Genomic DNA, 7,021 nt, shown 5'->3' on the forward strand with positions numbered 1-7,021 from the left:
GGGTGGGGCCCCAGGCAGTAGGGCCCACCAGGGGTTTCCCCTGTACCCCTTTGGGCCAGTCCAACCCTGTCCCTCCCCATTCACACCCATCCATACTCCATCCACTCTCCCACACAGTCCCAAACATTCATGTATTGGGGTTATACCGCACTGGAGAGTAATAAGTGTATATAGTATAGATAGTATCTTAACCAAGATGTAATAAATGAAAAAAGAAAACCAATGTTTTCTAATAATCTTAAGATTGGTGGTGCACCCTGAGTCAGCAACAAAGCATACCACAAATAAGGAGAGAAAGGAAGACTCTTTTGTGGGCGCACTCTTTTGTATGTATATATAGCCGTCTCAAAGAAACGAGAAAGTTTAAAAGATATAGTTTTTATTTGTAACAACAATAAAATAGTAGTAGGGTACTTTGTCAATAGAAAGAAAGAAAAAATGGGGGGAAGGGTAGGGGAACATAGAACAGATGTTAGCAGTAAAAATACTGAATGATGGTTCTAGGCTGCCTGGGTTTAGAAATGCTGATTATTATCAAATATAGGCTTGAGAATGCTATATATTCAAATATAAGCCTGAGAAGCACGCTATATGTCCTACATCGGTATGCATGTCAATTGCTGCCTAGTTGAGGTAGATAATGTATCTCTTGTGAGAGAGACTTAAGAAAGGAATAGATGACAATAAAGAAGGCTGAATGAGCAAGATGAATCTGCTGTCAGTGTTAGACGCTGAGCATATCCGTCCAAATGCTTCTACTGAACTGAGTATTCCTCAAGAGTCACCCACTTGAGTACTAACCCAGCCCAACACTGCTTAGCTTCCAAGATCGGAAGGATTCGGGCGTTGCCAGTGTGGTATGAACGTAGAAGGAATATTCAATATCTAATGCTTTAGAATCACTGATGAGAGTTCACGAATGGGGAAGGGAAAGGTAGATGTAGATTGAAGAGGAAAAATAGGGGATCTGCTGCCAATGTTAGACAGGGATAAATACCCCTGAATCAGTGGTGAGAGTCCTGAAAAATAGGGAAAGTCAGGGAAAATAGAAAAGTAGGGCACGGTACAATGAAATATTCCAAAACAGTGACTGTAATTGGATATACCTTTAAATTATGGATGCATAAGGTATTTATAATGGTAATAATCCTAGATGTCAAAGGAGGCTAATTGTACATGAAACAAAGATGTAATTTTAGATCATTAGACACATCCTGGTAAATTGATATCGTGTGTCTCCCAATAGGATATCCTATATCGAGAGATGTAACAAGGTAGCTGATTAATGGCAACAAAATAAAGTGGGTTGCTGTTCTTGTTACAATAATGTCAAAACAGAAAACATGATTAAAATATCTGGAACAGACAATGCTACTATAATCAGTCTCTCCTAATGGATATTGGGAAACAGGGAGAGGGGGGAAGAGAAGAAAAGAAAAGAGATTCAGCGATATAAGAATGAATATGTCAGATTTTATAACTGACCAGGGCTCTGATACTCTGTTCGCTACACAATGTTATATATCATAAAATAATCAACCGTTTATATATCAAAAGCCTAAAATTAACAAGTCTATTTTAGAATCAAAAAGGACTGTTATGATAAACTTAATGTAAATCAATATTATGAGGCAATATATATAATGGACATAGAAGTTAATGCCAGTGAGAAATATAATATAATTGCACGGATATTACCCGGGATGAAGAAAATATTCAATCACTGGTAGCAGGCAGAGTAAAGTGTAAACTGTGGAGTCCAGACTTGTTAATTTTAGGCTTTTGATATATAAACGGTTGATTATTTTATGATATATAACATTGTGTAGCGAACAGAGTATCAGAGCCCTGGTCAGTTATAAAATCTGACATATTCATTCTTATATCGCTGAATCTCTTTTCTTTTCTTCTCTTCCCCCCTCTCCCTGTTTCCCAATATCCATTAGGAGAGACTGATTATAGTAGCATTGTCTGTTCCAGATATTTTAATCATGTTTTCTGTTTTGACATTATTGTAACAAGAACAGCAACCCACTTTATTTTGTTGCCATTAATCAGCTACCTTGTTACATCTCTCGATATAGGATATCCTATTGGGAGACACACGATATCAATTTACCAGGATGTGTCTAATGATCTAAAATTACATCTTTGTTTCATGTACAATTAGCCTCCTTTGACATCTAGGATTATTACCATTATAAATACCTTATGCATCCATAATTTAAAGGTATATCCAATTACAGTCACTGTTTTGGAATATTTCATTGTACCGTGCCCTACTTTTCTATTTTCCCTGACTTTCCCTATTTTTCAGGACTCTCACCACTGATTCAGGGGTATTTATCCCTGTCTAACATTGGCAGCAGATCCCCTATTTTTCCTCTTCAATCTACATCTACCTTTCCCTTCCCCATTCGTGAACTCTCATCAGTGATTCTAGAGCATTAGATATTGAATATTCCTTCTACGTTCATACCACACTGGCAACGCCCGAATCCTTCCGATCTTGGAAGCTAAGCAGTGTTGGGCTGGGTTAGTACTCAAGTGGGTGACTCTTGAGGAATACTCAGTTCAGTAGAAGCATTTGGACGGATATGCTCAGCGTCTAACACTGACAGCAGATTCATCTTGCTCATTCAGCCTTCTTTATTGTCATCTATTCCTTTCTTAAGTCTCTCTCACAAGAGATACATTATCTACCTCAACTAGGCAGCAATTGACATGCATACCGATGTAGGACATATAGCGTGCTTCTCAGGCTTATATTTGAATATATAGCATTCTCAAGCCTATATTTGATAATAATCGGCATTTCTAAACCCAGGCAGCCTAGAACCATCATTCAGTATTTTTACTGCTAACATCTGTTCTATGTTCCCCTACCCTTCCCCCCATTTTTTCTTTCTTTCTATTGACAAAGTACCCTACTACTATTTTATTGTTGTTACAAATAAAAACTATATCTTTTAAACTTTCTCGTTTCTTTGAGACGGCTATATATACATACAAAAGAGTGCGCCCACAAAAGAGTCTTCCTTTCTCTCCTTATTTGTGGTACAGTCCCAAACATCCCTCACACAAACCAGGACTACCGACATTTAACAAGAAAGAACACCACCTCTCTACAGGAAAGGACTTTGCCTCTTAGAGATACCTGACTCCGTGCACTCCATATGTGATACCTGACCGCTAAACTAACTAAAAATATAGTGCTCAACTCAAAAGCCTCAAACCATTTGAATGTCCAATAAACCCATTCTGAGTAACTAAGCCCCGATAGGCAAGGGATAACGAAAGCTTTTGAAACTTCCTCGTAAATGTCTATGTTAAAGGGACACCCTGCAGCAAGAAGTGGTCCATGTACTCTACTTCTCCCAGCCATTCCTCCCACGGACACACGCGTTCACTGGAACTTTTAAATCTTACGTTTCCCCCAACATAGAGCTTCCCTTGAAAGGAGAGCCAGGCAATGTCCCTGAATTTTTGCGGAATTCTTTGTAAATTGATCAAAGAGATTCCCTCTGAACAAACATCACCTGGATAATCCCTCAAGGCCAGCGGAACATGAAAATGGGTTTGCAAGATCCTCTTTTCCAACTCTCTCCTCCCGAAGTCTCTTAGCTCCCCCACTCCCAAGCCCCACTGCCCTATTACCTTCAGGCATTGAATCACGTAGATCAGGAGGTAGCCCTTTCTAGCACGAAGATTTTTCAAATGACCTCCATCCAGCCATGCTCCAAAGAAAGGGGACCCCCATTTCCTGAAACAAGCAACCCACCGAGGGGGGGTCCCTAAAAGAGACCTCCAAAATTAATTTTCAAAAAGGTTGTTATGAAGAAGACCACAAGATTTATCATCCCAAGTCCCCCTTCCACCCTCTGTTTGTAGGTTATGCCTCTATTTACCATGTTCATCTTGTTCCTCAATAACATCATAAACAACAAGGAAAATATTTTAGACCACCTTGATTGCGGCAAAAAACCTACATAGCTGACATATAAAAATATTGGAATCAGATAAGTCTTAAACAAGTCAACCCTTTCCTTCAGAGAAAACTTGTTTTTTCTCCAGGCCTCCACCTTCTTGGCAGCATCCTCCAAACTCTTATCCCAATTTACTGTGGCATAATCACTGTGATCGAATTGAATGCCTAAGATCTTAATTTGATGACTGGCCTTGGGGAGGCCGCTTGGGAGGCAGAATTCCTTGCCTCCCTTCCCCATCCAAAAAGCTTCACCCTTATCCTGATTCACTATAGAGCCAGAGGCTCCAGAGTATTCACAGTTTAGTTGGTCCACTTCACGTGCCTCCGGCTCTGATGACAGAATCATTGTGACATCATCAGCATAGGCTACTACCCTCAAAGGTGTCTCCGGATCCAGCTGCACACCCTCCACCATGCCGCTCTTTAACCTTCTGATGAAAGGGTCGATTGCAAACATGTATAGAAGAGGGCTCAGAGGGCATCCCTGACGGACACCCAAATCTACCCTGAATGTAGGCCTTACCCAACCATTAACAAGTGGGAAGCTTTTGGCCTTGCTGTATAACACTCTAAGCCAATTCACCATCCTCCCGGGGATACCATACCATTCCAGCAGGGTCCATAAATACTCGTGATTGACTCTGTCAAGAACCTTAAACTGATCCAATGCCAGAAGAAACTTCCCCCCCTCCATCAGCCATGCACTGCTCAATGGCCTCCTGGACTCCTAGGACAGCACTAAAGGTGCTTCGACCCTTCACCGTGCAGTACTGAGAGGGCAAAAGCAGCAGCTCAGAAAATTCTTTAAGCCTATTGTATAGTATTTTTGCCAAAATCTTCCTATCTGTAATGAGTAAGTCTATGAGGCACCAGTTCACAATACAAGCTGGGTCCTTTCCTTTGGAAAGTAAGATAAGTGCAGATATCCTCATGGAGGGAGGGAGTTCAACCTCTGCCAGGCTGGTGTTAAAAACCACCATAAGGCGTGGGGCCAGGACATCTGAGAATTCTTTGTAAAATTCAGCTGTTAAATCGTCTGGGCCTGGAGATTTTTAGTTAATAAGCTGCCAATTGCCTCTCTGACCTCCTCCACAAATATCTCACTTTCCAAACATTCAATAGAGGCATCAGGTTCCACAAGACCAGGTGTCCCCCCCCCCCCTCAGAAATTCCTCCATCCTTTCTCCAATGAGTGCTTTTTCAGACAAAAGATCTGAATAAAAGGATCTGACAACTTCCAGAATGCCCTCTCTCCCCCTCTCCCCTCCTACAGGACACCCTTTCCGTCATACAGAATCCTTATCTCCTTTACCTTGATCATCCTCTTACAATTCTGGTAAGGGTCCGGTGAATGGTACTTCCCGTAATCCCTCTCCAGAATCAAAGAGGAGAGTCGGCTATACTGCAGCTCCTTCATCTGAAACTTCACTCGGGAGATTTCCCCATCATCTCCCTGCTCAGAGATCAAGAAATCCAAGGAGCATAGTAGGCATTTTTCTTTCTCAAGTTCTTGATTGCTACCAGCCGCCTGAAAAGACCCCGGGCCCTCATTTTGATCTCCTCCCACCACTCAGATCTACTCCATCCTGCCTCCAACGGTGACTCTTGTGCCTGAAAGAATTCCCTGAAAGATTGTTTCACTTTCTCCTCCTTTAGGAGTCCGGAATTCAATCGCCATAGGCCCCTTCCTTTTGGAACAGTCTGAGAGACATTAAAAGAAAACTTCAAGAAACAGTGATCAGAGAACTTTACCAACTTCCCCTCCAGAGGTAAAGTCTTGGAGCCCTCCTCAACAAAAAAACCTATCTATTCTTGACCTCCTCACTCCACAGAAATATGTGAAACCCGTGAGATCTGGCTGATGCCTGATGTGTACATCAATCAGACCTGGCTGCTTGACCATGACCATGCTAACTAAAAAATTTGAGTCATACCTCAGGGTTTTTTGTTTGGAGCCTCCCTTGTCTTTTGGCCTAGTAACAGCATTGAAATCGCCTCAAAACACAACCTGCTGAGCTGTAAAAAGAAATAATTTTAACCTCCTGAAGATGCATTTCCTGTCCCAGGCGGCCTGGGGGCTGTAGATGTTAATCAGCCTCAAGTCATGCCCCCTAAGGGTGACATGTAAAATCATGCACCTTCCGACTTGCAATTCAATAACCTTGTGCACAGTTACTATACCGGCAAAAAGCACCGCCACCCCACTATACGGCTCGACCGCAAGAGACCAAAAGGATAGACTCCTACCCCCCTCACTTTTGGCTTTGTGGAGAAGAGCCAACCTGCTCAAGCGAGTCTCTTGCAAAAATACTAATTCCTGGTTGTTCAAAAAATACTAATTCCTGGTTGTTCAAAAAAATCAAAAGCCATAAACTGAGCACGCTTGGAAATAATGGAAGCCACATTAATCGTGGTGCATCGTATAGGATGGGAATCCATGTTTTTTAGGTTATTGAATTGTACTACAACCATCCCTTCTTTATTCCCTTATTTTTTCTTTCCATCATCCCCGTCACCAATACTCTAATCCATATTTTCATCATTCAAACCCTCAGTCACTGCCCCACCCATACCAGCTCCTTCCTCACTTAGGACAGGGTCCGGGGGTTTCCTAACTGGTTCTAACACTGAACCTCACCATCTATAGGGGACCCCATCTTCCCCTGAACCTCTTCTTTTGACATCTGGGGACCTTTTTCTGCCTCCATCCTTTCCTCCCACTCACCCACACTGCCTCTCTCCAACTGTGTTCCCATAGAATCCCAATCTAGCTCTCCATGTGATTCACAGGCTGATGTTTCCCTAGATGTTTCTTCTGCCATCATCTCCTTTTTTCTCTTTCCTTCTCCACTTTTTGACCTTCCCCCCTGTCTTTTCTTCCTCTGAATTATAGGCTTGAAAACCAATCCTCCATTTTCTCTCACCACCTCTCCCTCTTTCTCTTCATCTGAGGAAAACCCCTCAAATATACAGTATTTGTTAATATCAGTTTTTCCTCCTCCTTCTCCAGATTCTTCCCTCCTCTTTTTGCCA

General features: G+C 42.0%; 2 pseudogenes; one reads left to right on the forward strand and one right to left on the reverse strand.

Moving 5' to 3' along the window:
* Positions 1 to 752: 752 nt before the first annotated feature.
* LOC134952139 (5S ribosomal RNA) lies at positions 753 to 871 on the reverse strand (annotated as a pseudogene).
* Positions 872 to 2,465: 1,594 nt separating this feature from the next.
* On the forward strand, positions 2,466 to 2,584 carry LOC134952150 (5S ribosomal RNA; annotated as a pseudogene).
* The last annotated feature ends 4,437 nt before the right edge of the window (positions 2,585 to 7,021 follow it).

Source organism: Pseudophryne corroboree, chromosome 1 (assembly GCF_028390025.1).
Source record: "Pseudophryne corroboree isolate aPseCor3 chromosome 1, aPseCor3.hap2, whole genome shotgun sequence".
In the NCBI taxonomy this organism is placed as follows: Eukaryota; Metazoa; Chordata; class Amphibia; order Anura; family Myobatrachidae; genus Pseudophryne; species Pseudophryne corroboree.